Source organism: Eleutherodactylus coqui, chromosome 10 (assembly GCF_035609145.1).
Source record: "Eleutherodactylus coqui strain aEleCoq1 chromosome 10, aEleCoq1.hap1, whole genome shotgun sequence".
NCBI lineage: Eukaryota > Metazoa > Chordata > Amphibia > Anura > Eleutherodactylidae > Eleutherodactylus > Eleutherodactylus coqui.
Genome location: NC_089846.1, coordinates 6574570 through 6588317, shown reverse-complemented (window position 1 = coordinate 6588317; position 13748 = coordinate 6574570). Strand labels below are relative to the sequence as shown.

At 45.5% G+C, this 13748-nt stretch overlaps 1 long non-coding RNA gene and 1 pseudogene across 2 annotated transcripts in view; one reads left to right on the top strand and one right to left on the bottom strand.

Moving 5' to 3' along the window:
* LOC136579980 (uncharacterized) overlaps positions 1-13748 on the bottom strand; it is a 131075-nt gene that overhangs the window by 26322 nt on the left and 91005 nt on the right. The gene's annotated exons all lie outside the window — the stretch shown is intronic.
* LOC136579973 (histo-blood group ABO system transferase-like) overlaps positions 1661-13748 on the top strand; it is a 47628-nt pseudogene continuing 35540 nt past the window's right edge.

Genomic DNA, 13748 nt, shown 5'->3' with positions numbered 1-13748 from the left:
GGGATCACTATTACTATTGAGGCTACTATTACTACTGGGGCCACTATGCAGGCACAATTTCTACTGGGATCACTATGAATAATGGGGCCACTATGGGGATCATTACTACTACTGGGATCACTATTACTGCTTGGGCCATTATGGGGATCACTATAACTATTGAGGCTACTATTACTACTGGAGCCATAAGGGGAATCACTATTACTAATTAGACCATTATGGGGATCACTATTACTGCTTGGGCCATTATGGGGATCACTGTTACTATTGAGGCTACTATTACTACTGGAGCCATTAGGGGAATCACTATTACTAATTAGACCATTATGGGGATCACTATTACTATTGAGGCTACTATTATTACTGGGGCTACTATGGTGGCCACTATTACTACTGGGGACGATATGGGAGAACTATTACTTCTGGGGCCAATATAAGGGACACTTATTACTTGGACCACTGTAGGGGTCACTATTTCTACTGGGCCACTCTAAGTGGCACTATTACTAGGGCCCACTATGGGGATCACTATTACTAATTAGACCATTATGGGGATCACTATTACTATTGAGGCTAGTATTATTACTGGGGCTACTATGGGGGACACTATTACTACTGGGGACAATATGGGAGAACTATTACTACTGGGGACAATATAAGGGACACTTACTACTGGGGCTATTATGGGGGACACTATTGCTACTGGGCCACTCTAAGGGGCACTATTACTGTTGGGGATACTATTACTACTGGGGCCACTATGGGAATCACTATTACTATTGAGGCTACTATGGGGGCACTATGGGGGCATTATTTCTACTGGGGTCACTATTACTACTAGGGCCACTATGGGGGCACTATTACTACTAGGGCCACTATGGGGGCACTATTACTACTGGGGTGTAGCCTGTTACACTTGTCCTTCCTTTCATTTGGGAAGGTGCGTCCTTTGGGGTCTCATCCATTGTAGTCTCAGGACTTAAACAGACAGGCGTGATTTTGTCCTGTTATGCGGCTGTGAAAATTACGGGATGAAATGAAACCATTGGTTTCATTTCCACTATGGGAATTCTCCACGTTAATCCTGCGCCCGGGAGAGGTGGGGCCGCAGCTATCCTATCGCTTTATTATTCAAACTTGCGCAGAGTTTAAATAGTCTGTAGAATGACCCCGGTTCATGCGCTGCTGCGCTCCGTAGTGGTGAGCGGATTAGTGCATGTCCCAAGGCTTATGGCCCTAAGAGGGCAAACGGAATGAGAATACGCTGGTGTGAATTAGCCCCCAGAGTATACAGCTGGATGTATTTACACTGGCGAGCGCAATACCGCTCCTAGAAATGTCTGCCGATATCCAGCTGGTAAAAATACGATGTTCACTAAGTCTGCCTTGTGATTGGTGTGACGTTCGCACGGCATCGCTGAACGTACGTGCGACAAGCTTTTTCTCTCACACATTAGAAACAATGGGCGACATATCTGCGGACTCGCAGAATAATAGAGCATGCTGCTAGTTTCGTATCTTACAGCCGCGCTGCAAGAGAAAATCGCGCATGTAAGCAATGCGGTCTATTTCAGTGTTAGTTTTGCGCGTCTCGCCCTGTGAACGCAGCCTTCCTCATCACACAGCAGGTGGAGTGCTCAGCTTCATATGTAATAGGAGACGGAGCCGATGCCACACCTGATGCCTCCGTGATCATCATCTCAGTTCACTCACCTCCGTCCACAGATCCCAGAGCCTCGCAGCGCTGCGACATGCAGAAGGAGACATGTAAGTCCATCTCGAACCTTCTACAACAGTGCTCCCCAACTCCAGTCCTCAGGGACCGCCAACAGGTCATGTTTTCAGGATCTCCTCAGTGTTGCACAGGTGATGTAATTATTGTTGGTCCTCAGACATTACCACAGGTGTTCTTACCAGAGAATATCCCGAAAACATGACCTGTTGGTGGTCCCTGAGGACTGGAGTTGGGGAGCCCTGCTCTACAATTGTGACGGCTTTCCAGATGTAGCAGAGCTGGGTTTGTCACTGAGCGCACCGCATGGTGATATCAGGATCTATGATGTTAGCTGGGACTGCGGGGGAAACCACTACATAGCAGAGAGTTATCAGCGTGTGCGGCCAACGCGGACTCAGCTCTGCTACATCCTTCTATTGCAAACCCCATTGTCTGGAGATATAGATAGTTGGGGGAGGGACTCAAGATGTGTCAGTTGTAGGTGAACCGAAAATGTCGCGCCACGCCGTATATAAGGACAGACCGCGCAGCGCAGAGCGATCCACCTACCAGAAAGGACGTGAAAGGAGCGTTTTTTAATTAAAACATTTACCAAATTGTGTGACGAGAAATCAAAAATCCTTAAGATGAGAAAATCTGCGGCGCGCTGCGTTTACTCCAGTTCCCTCCTCTCGCCGCACTCTGATGTATACGGGCAGCGTCCGCTTTCTGTGCGCAACCAATGGATATCAAAGCAATCACTGTGACAAGAAGGCTCTTGAAACAACTAAAGAGCTGGTCACGGACAAAGGCCCTAAAGGAAAACGTAACGTCTATTGTGTCAGATTCACAAACGAATCATCTGACTGCGAGGTAGCTTACCGTGGGCCATACATACGAAAACCAGAACTATCAAAGAGGGAGGAAGGAAAATGATGCAAAAAGGTACTTTAATGGGCATAAATGTTTGTCCGCCCAATTCACCAGATACGTTATTCCACTAGTGTGTTGTAGACCCCAAGGGGTGATGAATGATGGTAATATTTGTGGTAACTCCTGAAAAAGGCTGGCTTAACACTAACGTACCTGCAGAGGACGCCGAAAACGGTGTCAGATAAACAATATAACGAAAGCCAGACTGATCGATGTTTATCCTCACTTATCAATTGATGAGAGCGTCTGTCAGAAATAAATACATTCAGGCGAGCGTTAACGACCCGGGCGGTCCCAATGTCAGAATCACAACAAGTCCAGGTGCAGGAAGAAACAGGTTTTTTTTTATTTCATCCATAAAATTGCGAGGGCCGAAACGTTGCGTGTTTTACTGCTGAAATAAAGAAAACCTGTTTTTTACTGCCCCTGGACTTTGACATTGGGATGTATTCTATTGAAGATAAGAGTCCATCTTCCGCCTCTGGCTGTGCAGCGTTTGAGAACACCTCCCCTTTTTGAAGGGTTGTTTCCATTTTGTGCTGTTGGATATATATATATATATTGCTTGTAACGACCCGGATGGTTGGAGGATATACAACACGGGCAAAAACCCTCTGATGGATTCAGACTCCCAGCTTAGGACTTATTTGTAGTGTCACTGCTGTCAACCAGCTCCCCAGACCAGGTCAAAGCAATCATGGAGGCAGGAATTAACCCCTTAGTGATGCAACCTATCTTGGTTTCATCTCCGCCGCGGTAACCTTTGGATCTCTCCGTCCGCGCGGCGGTACGAGGGAGGAGCTTATAATGTAGCGTACAGCATTCATTCCTTTATTCTGGAGGGCGGGAGCAGTGACACCGATCCGCCATTCTTACCGCGTTCGTCATCTTGTATGTAAAACGCTAAGTCTGTTTCTTGTTTCTCATATAAGACCGCAGGTCTGTCCGGTCTGAGTGACATTCCGCAGAGCGTTCTTCAGCACCGGCGATGAATACTGGCGGATTAAGAACCAAAAACTCACCGACTTCCCCTGTAATTGTTGTTGCCAATAGCAGCCAATCGCAATGCAGCTTTCATTTCTTATACCGCTGAGGTAACATGAAAGCTGCCCTGTGATTGGTTGTTATATATTATACTGAGGTAACATGAAAGCTGCGCTGTGATTGGTTGGTATATATTATACTGCTGAGGTAACATTAAAGCTGCGCTGTGATTGGTTGTTATATATTATACTGAGGTAACATGAAAGCTGTGCTGTGATTGGTTGGTATATATTATACTGAGGTAACATGAAAGCTGCGCTCTGATTGGTTGTTATATATTATACTGCTGAGGTAACATGAAAGCTGCGCTGTGATTGGTTGTTACGGGCAACACAGATTTTCTTTTGGACGGCAGTTATAGGCGTGCGGTTGCCGGGCTCTAATGACATTAATGAACATTTCAGCTAAAAGAAATATTACTGATGATGATTGCACGTGGGGGCGATGTGCCGACTGCGCAGTGCCTCAAAATCAGATTTTTGGACGAACGAATGATTTGGAGCCACTGAAAAATGGCGCAATAACATCAGTTATTATGTAGTAGAGGAGATAACGCTGGAAGCCCAGTTACTCAAACTAATATCCCTTGAGGGTTCCGTCTACTGCATGAGCCATCGTTTTATGTAGAGTACCACCACCGTGACCAGATCAGAGTTTGAATATCCACTCGGGCTATCCTTGTCAAGTCCTGCTCGCTGCACTAGTACCCTGTTGTACCGCCTCTATCTTGGCTACAAGATGTGATACAGGCAGGCATGGAGGCTCTAGTACCTTGTTGTACTGCCTCTAGCTTGGATACAAGATGTGATACGGGGGGCATGGAGGCTCTAGTACCTTGTTAGGCCACCTCTAGCTTGGATACAAGATGTGATATGGGCAGGCATACAGTTTAAATGGTATCCTGATGCATATTGCTCCAAACCCGTAGACTGTCAAAGTCGGTGTCCCAGATGGTCCCATATATGTCCTATTGGCGATAAATCTGGTGACCTGGTAGCCACAGAAGTGTGACAATGTTGTGGGGGCTCCTGTGACCCCCTTGTGTGTGCGGCCGAGCATTATCCTGCTGCCTTTTGGAAGCCGCCATGAGAGGAACACATGTGGCTGCAGGATGTCCTAAAGATATCATTATGCTGTCATTTTCCCACTAAGGGTGATGGAGTGTCGTATGCGATGGCCCCCCAGACCATAACACCAGCAGGGGGCAGTGTGCCACTCCACAGCAAAGGCAGGATTGAGGCGCTCACCCCGAGGTCTCCAGACTCGAACACAGCCGTCGTCAGCGCCCAAACTAAACCTGGATTCATCTCTAAATACAACCCGGTTCCCCTCTGTAGTAGTTCAGTTTTATCAATTATGACAACACTGCAAACGGAGGCGACAGTGGGGGTCAAAGGCCGTACATGTAATGGGGGCAACGGTGGGGGTCAGAGGCCGTACATGTAATGGGGGCGACGGTGGGGGTCAAAGGCCGTACATGTAATGGGGGCAACGGTGGGGGTCAGAGGCCGTACATGTAATGGGGGCGACGGTGGGTGTCAGAGGCCGTACATGTAATGGGGGCAACGGTGGGGGTCAGAGGCCGTACATGTAATGGGGGCGACGGTGGGGGTCAGAGGCCGTACATGTAATGAGGGCTGTGAGACCAAACGTCCTTCAGCCAAGTGCCTGGAAATAGTTCTGACAGACACAGGGGTGTAACGATGGAGCCACCTGTCTTTGAATGCCAGACAACAAAACAGTTGCAGCTGCTCTTGCTTTTCAGATGATTAAACGCTCCTCTCTACTGTTGGTCTGTAGGGGGCGTCCTGAGCCCGGTCACCTTGTGTGCCCCCATCCACTGGTCCCAACACCTCCTAACAGTCTGTACAGAACGGCCGGTGGGGGACAATTCATCAATACGACCATCCAGCTTCTCACACCCCAATAATGCGCCCCCCTCTGGTGACAGGGTGAAATCTCTTATCTGCATTGTAGAGGCGTCTAGTGGCCAACAAGATCTACAAGCGGAGGAAGAGGTCACTGCACACAAGGAGTCTCCGAGAGCCTCTTATAGGCCAAGGGGGGAACCACTTATAGGGCCTCCGGTGAGAAGACCGTCCATCTAATCACACCACAAATATTATAATTTGTTTATCTGTCTGAAATGGAACCGCATGCCAAGTTATGCAGCAAACACATTCTTTAAGGGCCAGGATTGTTTTTGACAAAGAGTGTACAGTGGGTATAAAAAGTCTACACAAAAATCCAAAACTTTGATCTTCTTCTAGCTTTGGGTTGTTATCGTGGTGAAAGGTGAAATTCCTCTTGTAGTGGCCCGAAGTCTATATATCTGGCCCCTCCATAATACACGTCATGTCTTCGGTGTGGATACACTCTGCAAATGGTCTTGTATCTAGTTATGTGTATTGCACAGTGGCAGCACATAAGATAATAATAATCTGAATTTGTATGGCGCCCACTTATTCCGCAGCGATAAATGCATGGATAAATGCAAAACAATACAACAATTACAATAAGAGGTTAATGTCTGGAAAATGTATCAAATGGTCTTTTTACGTGATGTTATATGAAATAAATATGAGTGCAAGCCAAAAGGTGGGAGAGAGTCTGTAATTCAGCCTGTAGGCCCAGTTTCATCCTGTGTCCCAGAATGTGCGTGTCTGTCCAGGAGCGGAGTCTTACAGATAACTAGGACTGTAGGACCGGTGTCATCCTGTGTCCCGGAATGTGTGTGTCTGTCCAGGAGCGGAGTCTTATAGATAACTAGGACTGTAGGACCGGTGTCATCCTATATTCTCCTCCATGACTTTGCTGAAATTGTTCTTCCTGCACTGGTGTGTGAAAGTTACCTTAAAGAAGTAAAGTTCCAGTCACTGCCCGTTCCCAGTAATTGAGGTATTCATTATAACCGTGTGTGGACTCTATTATTTTTCGCCGCGTCAAGAGTGACAACTTCTTTGGTCCACTTCACATCTATACAGGTAACCACTGTCCCAGCTTTGCGTGGAAGAGGCCTAGCGGTGTCTGGGCTCAGGCTATATGTGTCCCTCTGGGGGAGGAGTTTGGTAGAGCCACCTTGACAAGATCCATCTCTACCCCCGCCATCTCCTCAGTGTGTGCCTCGGTTGCTGCGGGACACCACACTCTTCCTCATCAGCTGAGGCCTAAAGGTTTTGTGTCAAAATGGACTGATGTTTGGAACTGTTCATAATTGCCTCCACCTTGACTAAAGCCCCAGTCCCAGCAGCAGAACAGACCCTCACATAATGTTGCCCCCACCATCGTCACTGTGGGTCTTCTGGTGATGCACGGTGTTGGGCATTTTTAGTCTTTTTTTACTGTCAAATTTTATTTTAAATTACAAAGCTTCCAATAATGCAGTAAACATGAACTAGAATGTATCACAGTCTTATTAAAGCACTACAAAGGCTCGCAATTATACAGATTGGGGGGGGGGGGGAGAAAGAGGAGAAGGAAAAAAGGGCTAAAAAGCAAGTTCTAATATAATCTTCTCTTTTGAGTCACGGACAAATCTTGAAGTTGAACTGTGGTAGAAAACGACAAGAATACTAACATCCTGTCCAGGGCCTAACTTCTTTCACAGCTTAGAAACAGCTAGTAGATTAGATCAGAGATTGTTCTCACAGCCTGTTTCCAGCGCAGAATAAGGGCTTAGATATTTAGCTACTAGAAATAGAAGCTAGCACTTAGACTACCTCTAAAGATTTGGGTTATATTCAGCCTCGAGTCAGGGCCTTAACATCTGTCAGTGGATAAGGTGGCCACCCTGGTATTGTGTCCACCGATCCGTTTCTGACAATTATCTGGATCTGCTGCGATCCATATCCCTTCTGTCATTCTGGCCTTAAGGGACAGCCCTAGCCCAGTGTCTCATCGCAGAGACATAGGAGTGTTGGTCCGTTGGACCAGGTCCTGATAGATGGTGACTACTTATTTATACCTTACCTGGTAGCCATCCACTATCGGAACTATTCTATTGAACTAAAGCACCTTATTCATATTTCATCTGAATCTATCATCACCTCCGAGCCCCCACACGACAGTACCTGAATCTTCTTTATATGTTTGGTCTATTATGACAAAGAAAGTGCTGTACCATAGACTAATTGCTTTATTTAGGCTCCTGATGAACCACAATTCTTATTGTGGGGAAACGCGTTGAGCTTTTTATATATACAAATATCTCTATTGTGGGAAGAATCCCTCTTTTCCATCTGCTCAAAAGAGCTTGGGATACTGCTGTGTTTCATTGAACAATATTCCTAAGATAGCAGTAACTCTGGTAGATCTGCATGCAGCAATTTATTGCATTCTGAAGGAGTAATATACTATCATCATCTTTATACCACTACCAGGGCTGACATAACTAGGAACTTTATAAGTTCGCCATTGCATTATACACCCTTTGTATGGTGAACTGACTTATAAATCCTAGTATTGTTCCTGTAGCACTTTTCATGATCGAGTCTCCTTCATATACCTGATAATAGGGTAGAGGCCATTGTCGAGAAAGGGTATTCTGTGTATCCTTCGTCCTTTATGTTTTGTATGTGTGTCAGCCCGTTTACGTGGTTTTAAAATTATCTTCAATAAAGAATCTCTAAGTTTTAGTCTGTAACTGTGAAAGGGCTTAATTATAATACTATAGACTTTTCCGTCTCTGTGACTAGTTTCCAGGGCCTAACTTGAATTAAATGTAAATAAGGAAGGTGATCTGGATAATATTTTCCTCCAGCAGGTTTCAGGGTATTCTGTAGCTTCCTAATTGTATAGTGTGCACACATAATGAAAGAAACCAATCGGTCACAAGTCATCAGCCTTGGATCTCAACCAGCTCTCTGAGTTATAATCCTCAGAGCCCTAATTTTATTGAAACACATGATACCTGCCCTTTATGGGCGTGCAACAGATTACATCAGTAACATATACATATTCTTATTCGCTGGGTCATATAGAATTCCCTGCCTCCCTGCCCACCTTCTCTCAAGTCCAGTGTAGTGTGGACTTTGTCCCCTCAGCATGCGGTCAAGCTGAAGGAATTTCAGTGTGCGTGGCAGTCCCTGTTCAAGAAGTTTCAATGTTATTTAAGAAGTTTCTGTGTGAGGGCAGGGCTGGGGAAACATCCAAGATGAACACAAGCAATACATATAGCACTGTGATTTAACTCTTTCCTTATGCAGCAGAGCTCCACTTTAGGCTAAAGTCACAAAACACACATTTTTCACCATGCCATTGTAAAGCAACTACCATAATGAAACTATGCAGTCATTAGCCTCTATAGAGTCAAATCACTACAGCTGCATAATACTTCCAGTTCATTACAAATCAATAGACATTTTACGCTAACTAATCATCATGTCTATCAGAATCCCCCCTTAAAATGTCTATCCTCTAACCCTTCCCGTCAAATTTTCCCAGTTCTCTGCGCGTCAGCCTATAACTGGAGTGTGTTGAAGGTTTGATTTAGGGTCTTCAAGGGGGTGTAGGAGTTGTCCACTCCTTCTGGGGATGCATCCAGCAAACTCATTGTGGGAGCGGCTTTTCCAGCATCCGTTTCACAGGTCTCTCTGACACAGGGGATAACACAGCAGACTAGAACGGAAAAGATAATCAGTGCACATACAACAGCGACGCCCATCTGTGCCAGGATCCTTTACCACCCGCTCATCCAGTGTGGGCACAATAAAGATTTATTATTTTATTTAACCCCTGGAGTGCTGCTCTCATACATACTTTGCTGCTGAAATTGTGATCCAGGATCTTTGATGAGCGTGCACCAGCTGGTGAGGACTGTCTTCCCTGCATATTTGAAGGTGAAGTGTGTGCTGTGATCAGTGTTGTATACTGGATTACGCTCATCCATGGAAAGTACTGGTCCCAGAGGTTAGCTCTTTTTAGTTAGTGCGGTCAACTTCTTAATGGCAACTGCGTCTTTACCCGCGGGTCACGTGTCGTCTGGGATGTAGGTACAACAAGTCTCCCCTATCATCTTACAGACACTCCCCTTTTTAGCTAAAATCATATCTAAGGCCATTCTATTTTGAAAAGTCATAGTCGAGGTAGGTCCTATTGGTCGACTAGTCCCTATAAGGCATCTCTAGTGTAATTTATAAAACGCTGCTGATTATAATAAACATAATTAGTCCAGTCAACATTTTATTTACCATAATGATCAGGAAAATGGACTCGAATCTAGCTTTAACTTGGTCTCTAATTTTCAGAACTCGTCAGAGACCCCCCTTGGCTGTCCTATGATGTCAATGTACACGTGTAGATCAAAACTACTACCAGGAGTCTCTCTTCTCACTCTAGTGTAATGTTACAATACTAGTAGTGTGCACAGGTACGCACGGCGTGGGACTCCCTGATCTTCACCCACACCAATGTCCCTCCTGGAGATAGCCCTGAAGGTGGACAGGTCCAGGCCGCCAACACTGACCCTACACTGCCTAGTGACAAGACTGGAAGGAACCGCCGTACCTATGCAGAAAAGAAGGATAGACCAACATGACAGGATAACCACAGAACACAGACAGAGTTGGATCGAGAAAAAGTAACTATTGGGGGTAACCTCATTATCCTCAATGCTGTCTGACAGGATGTGGAGGAGCATAAGGACTTTGCTAAGGCACACTCCCCTGCCCAATTACCTTCCAGGCGGATCCTCCACTTCATGTCTCCACAAAGCCAGTAAACATCTCCTAAGGACTGGACCTGATTCTGCATCCATTCCCCTCCTATCGTACCGTAGGAGGCGCAATACCCGTTAGTGAGTTCCCCAAAAATCTCCCTCCACCCTGCCCATTTGCCTGGCAGGTGTAGTTTCCAGGGTAGTCAGTAACACTCTTTACGGTGCAAAACACTTAAGTAGTTATAGAGCATTCCTTTTTCCACTTCTCGCAAGCAGTCTAATTAGCGGAAATGTTCGTGAAGAGACTAAGAAACCAATCTTCAGCATCTACAGGGAGATTTAGGGGGACCATCCTCGAGTGTGGTCGGGCACTACCGCACACACAACAGTTAGACTTATTGCTCCTGTTAGCATTGTACCTCATCAACTCCAACCAGAGATCCTGGTCAGAGTAGCCAGTCTCTACTGTCAAGGGGTCCTCAAAGGTAGGGTCGGCTATGATTATCATGTTCGTCAAGGTCTATATCTTACGGTGGAGGAGGTTAATTATGGGCACGGGACTAAGTGAAGGCCTCCATTTGGGAGCATCTACCATATCCTCCCTTACCAGTATGTCCCCAAACTGTCAGTCCCCCGGGCTTGGATTTCCCATGGTTAGTGTAAAAACCGTATTAAAACCAAGCAACATACTAAGTTCCGCCTTCCAATACCTGCTGTCCTTATTATTCTCAAGGAGGGTTATACGACTAATTAGGCATTTCCCGCTCTTATCTTTCTTATTTAAGGCATTTTGTGGTTTATAGGACTAATCTGTTCCTGTGTTCCGTCCCACTGATCCCCAATAACGGCAGTCTTCTCCCCAGACATTATCAGTGGCGCAAACATATTGTATTCCCCGGGTATATAAGTCATATAACCAGCTGGACTGGGCTAAATCTGGTCCGCGGTGGGATCTTGCGCCTAGACACAGGACCATAGTACAATAGTTGAAGGAATATGCGGCTACTTAAGTGTTGGACGAGTTATACCAGAAGGTAACCATACCCTCATATTCTTCCGACTAAGCATTCCAGTTGCCACCCTCCTCTCTCACTAACCCTAACCAGAGTAATGTCCTCGGCACAACTAAGACTGGTCTCCCGGATCTGAGGCTTTCTTACAGTATGAAGCGTGGATCCATGTAAGCCTTTCGGCTAGTTTCACAGCTGTGGCAGTAATCAGAAGCACCTGGTAGGGACCATCAAATCGGGGCTCAAGAGGGTGCTTCCTGAGGAACTTCTTGACACACACCCAATCCCCAGGCTGCAAGATATGTGTCCCAGTGTCTGCCTCTGAGTCTGGAAGAGAACACCTGTACATAGGCTTTGGTTAGTGCTTTAACAACGGAAATCACATACTTAGTCAACACATCAGATTGTAATTGTAACTGCTGAGGATAGTAGCAACCTAACCTTGGGGCTAGCCCAAACAATCTCGGATCCCTCCTTGGTTCATATCTAACACTGAAAAGGGCTATTGGATAACAGTCTTTTCAAAGTAGCCCCATTTTCGGCGTCATTTTAAGTATCTTGCTTTTTAGCGTGCCACTAAGTCTCTCCACCTTTCCACTACTCTAAGGGTGGTAGAGTGTGTAAAAGGCCTGGCATACACCCAGAGCAGACATGACATGTTACATTCACCTGCGAAGTTTGTACCTCTGTCTGACTCTGAATCACTTCTGGTACCCCATATTCACAGTTTACCTCATTCATGAGCTTCTTTTCGGTTACCTACTTGTTTGCCTTGGTAACAGGATAGGCCTCCAACCTGCAAAAACATCATCATCAACAAGCACATATTCATACTTCCCAACAAGTGGGAGCTGAATGTAGTCAATTTGCAATCCCTGAAATGGGTAGAGTGATCCCGGCAAGTGTTATGTGGCAAATTTACTTCTGCCCTGTCTCACCTATGGCACAGATCATGCTAAACTGGACAAATGATTCAGCAGCTACAGAGAACCCAGGAGTCGCTCGTCCTCTTTCAAGCGTCGAGGTCATTGCTGCTTTACTAGGTGGGTCTTTCCGTGCGTCAGCTGGGCCATCATGGGATACAGGAACTGTGGTAGGCAAGTGCTGTTGACTGTTCACCATACACAGTCCTGCTTCTGCTGCTTCCATTTTAGTCCATTTATCCTTTCCTTCCTTGCTGGCTTGTAACTGTAAAGTCTTTTGTCAATGTCCAAAGTTTGTCTCTGACTCATGCTGTCAGTATCTTTTCTTCTTTCTTCCACGGCTTGAGAGCCGCTGCTTTTGCTGTGCTTTCGGCGAGGGTGTCGTCTCTCGCTTCTCCAGTGTAGGAATCGGTGTGAGCTCTCAACTTTGTCAGGTAGAAGTAGGGCCTCCATGAGACTCTGCACCGCTGCACCATTCTCAATTGGTTGTCCTGCTAAGGTAAAAAACTGTCTGGCCTTCCATATTGGGCCGTAATCATGAGCTATGCCAAATGCATACCAGGAGTCAGTGTAAAGTGTTGCCGTCTTACCTTTCACCACTCTATACGCCTCAGTGAGGGCCTTCAGTTCCGCTTCTTGTGCTGAGACATGCGGAGGCAGAGCCTCTGCTTCTAGGACATCTTGTTGTGTGACCACTGCATATCCGATGTGGAGTCATCAATCCTCACCCTGGCACCATCTGCAAAAAGCTCAACATATGCATTGTCAACAGAGGTTCCAGTAACTGTTTGCATACCTGCAGTTTCTTACTGTATCAGTACTAAATAATCATGTTGATGTTCTATTTCACATGGATCAGAATCTTGTAGCACAAAATCATTTATTTCCTTTTTATTTTATTTTTTTTATTTTTATTTTTTTTTAAAACCCAATACCTGATCTACAACACCTAGATCAACTATGACCCAGATCACCTATGCCTCCCCCCTTTTGAACCAGAATACTCAATGGAAAAAAGAGTAGTCGCGTTCAAAGTAGTACAACGTTGAAAAAGGAAACCAAGAGGCACAAAAACAAGCACTTTGTAGGTCAAGGTGACATTGTATGCAGCAAAGTCTGAGCGAAAATATCCTTTAGATTTTTTTTTCTTTTTTTTTTCAGGTCGCAGTTAGCATTTTTAACACAAGGGGGCACAACACAAGCAAAATTTACAGTCACCCAGTGAAATAGTATTCAGGGAATTTCAATGTTTAACTTTCACTCTCCTGTCGGAATATAATTATAGCTTCAGTGTAGACTGACACTAGAATATACAAAGACATAGGGAAAAAAACTAAGGAATACGGATGAATTAACATGCTACTCTGAGCAATTCAGTCCCTCTTTCTCACATAAAAACCAAAATTACTTCATCAAATTGCATGAAAAAGTTTGCTGGGTGACTATAGGGAAATTATTACATCTGTAGG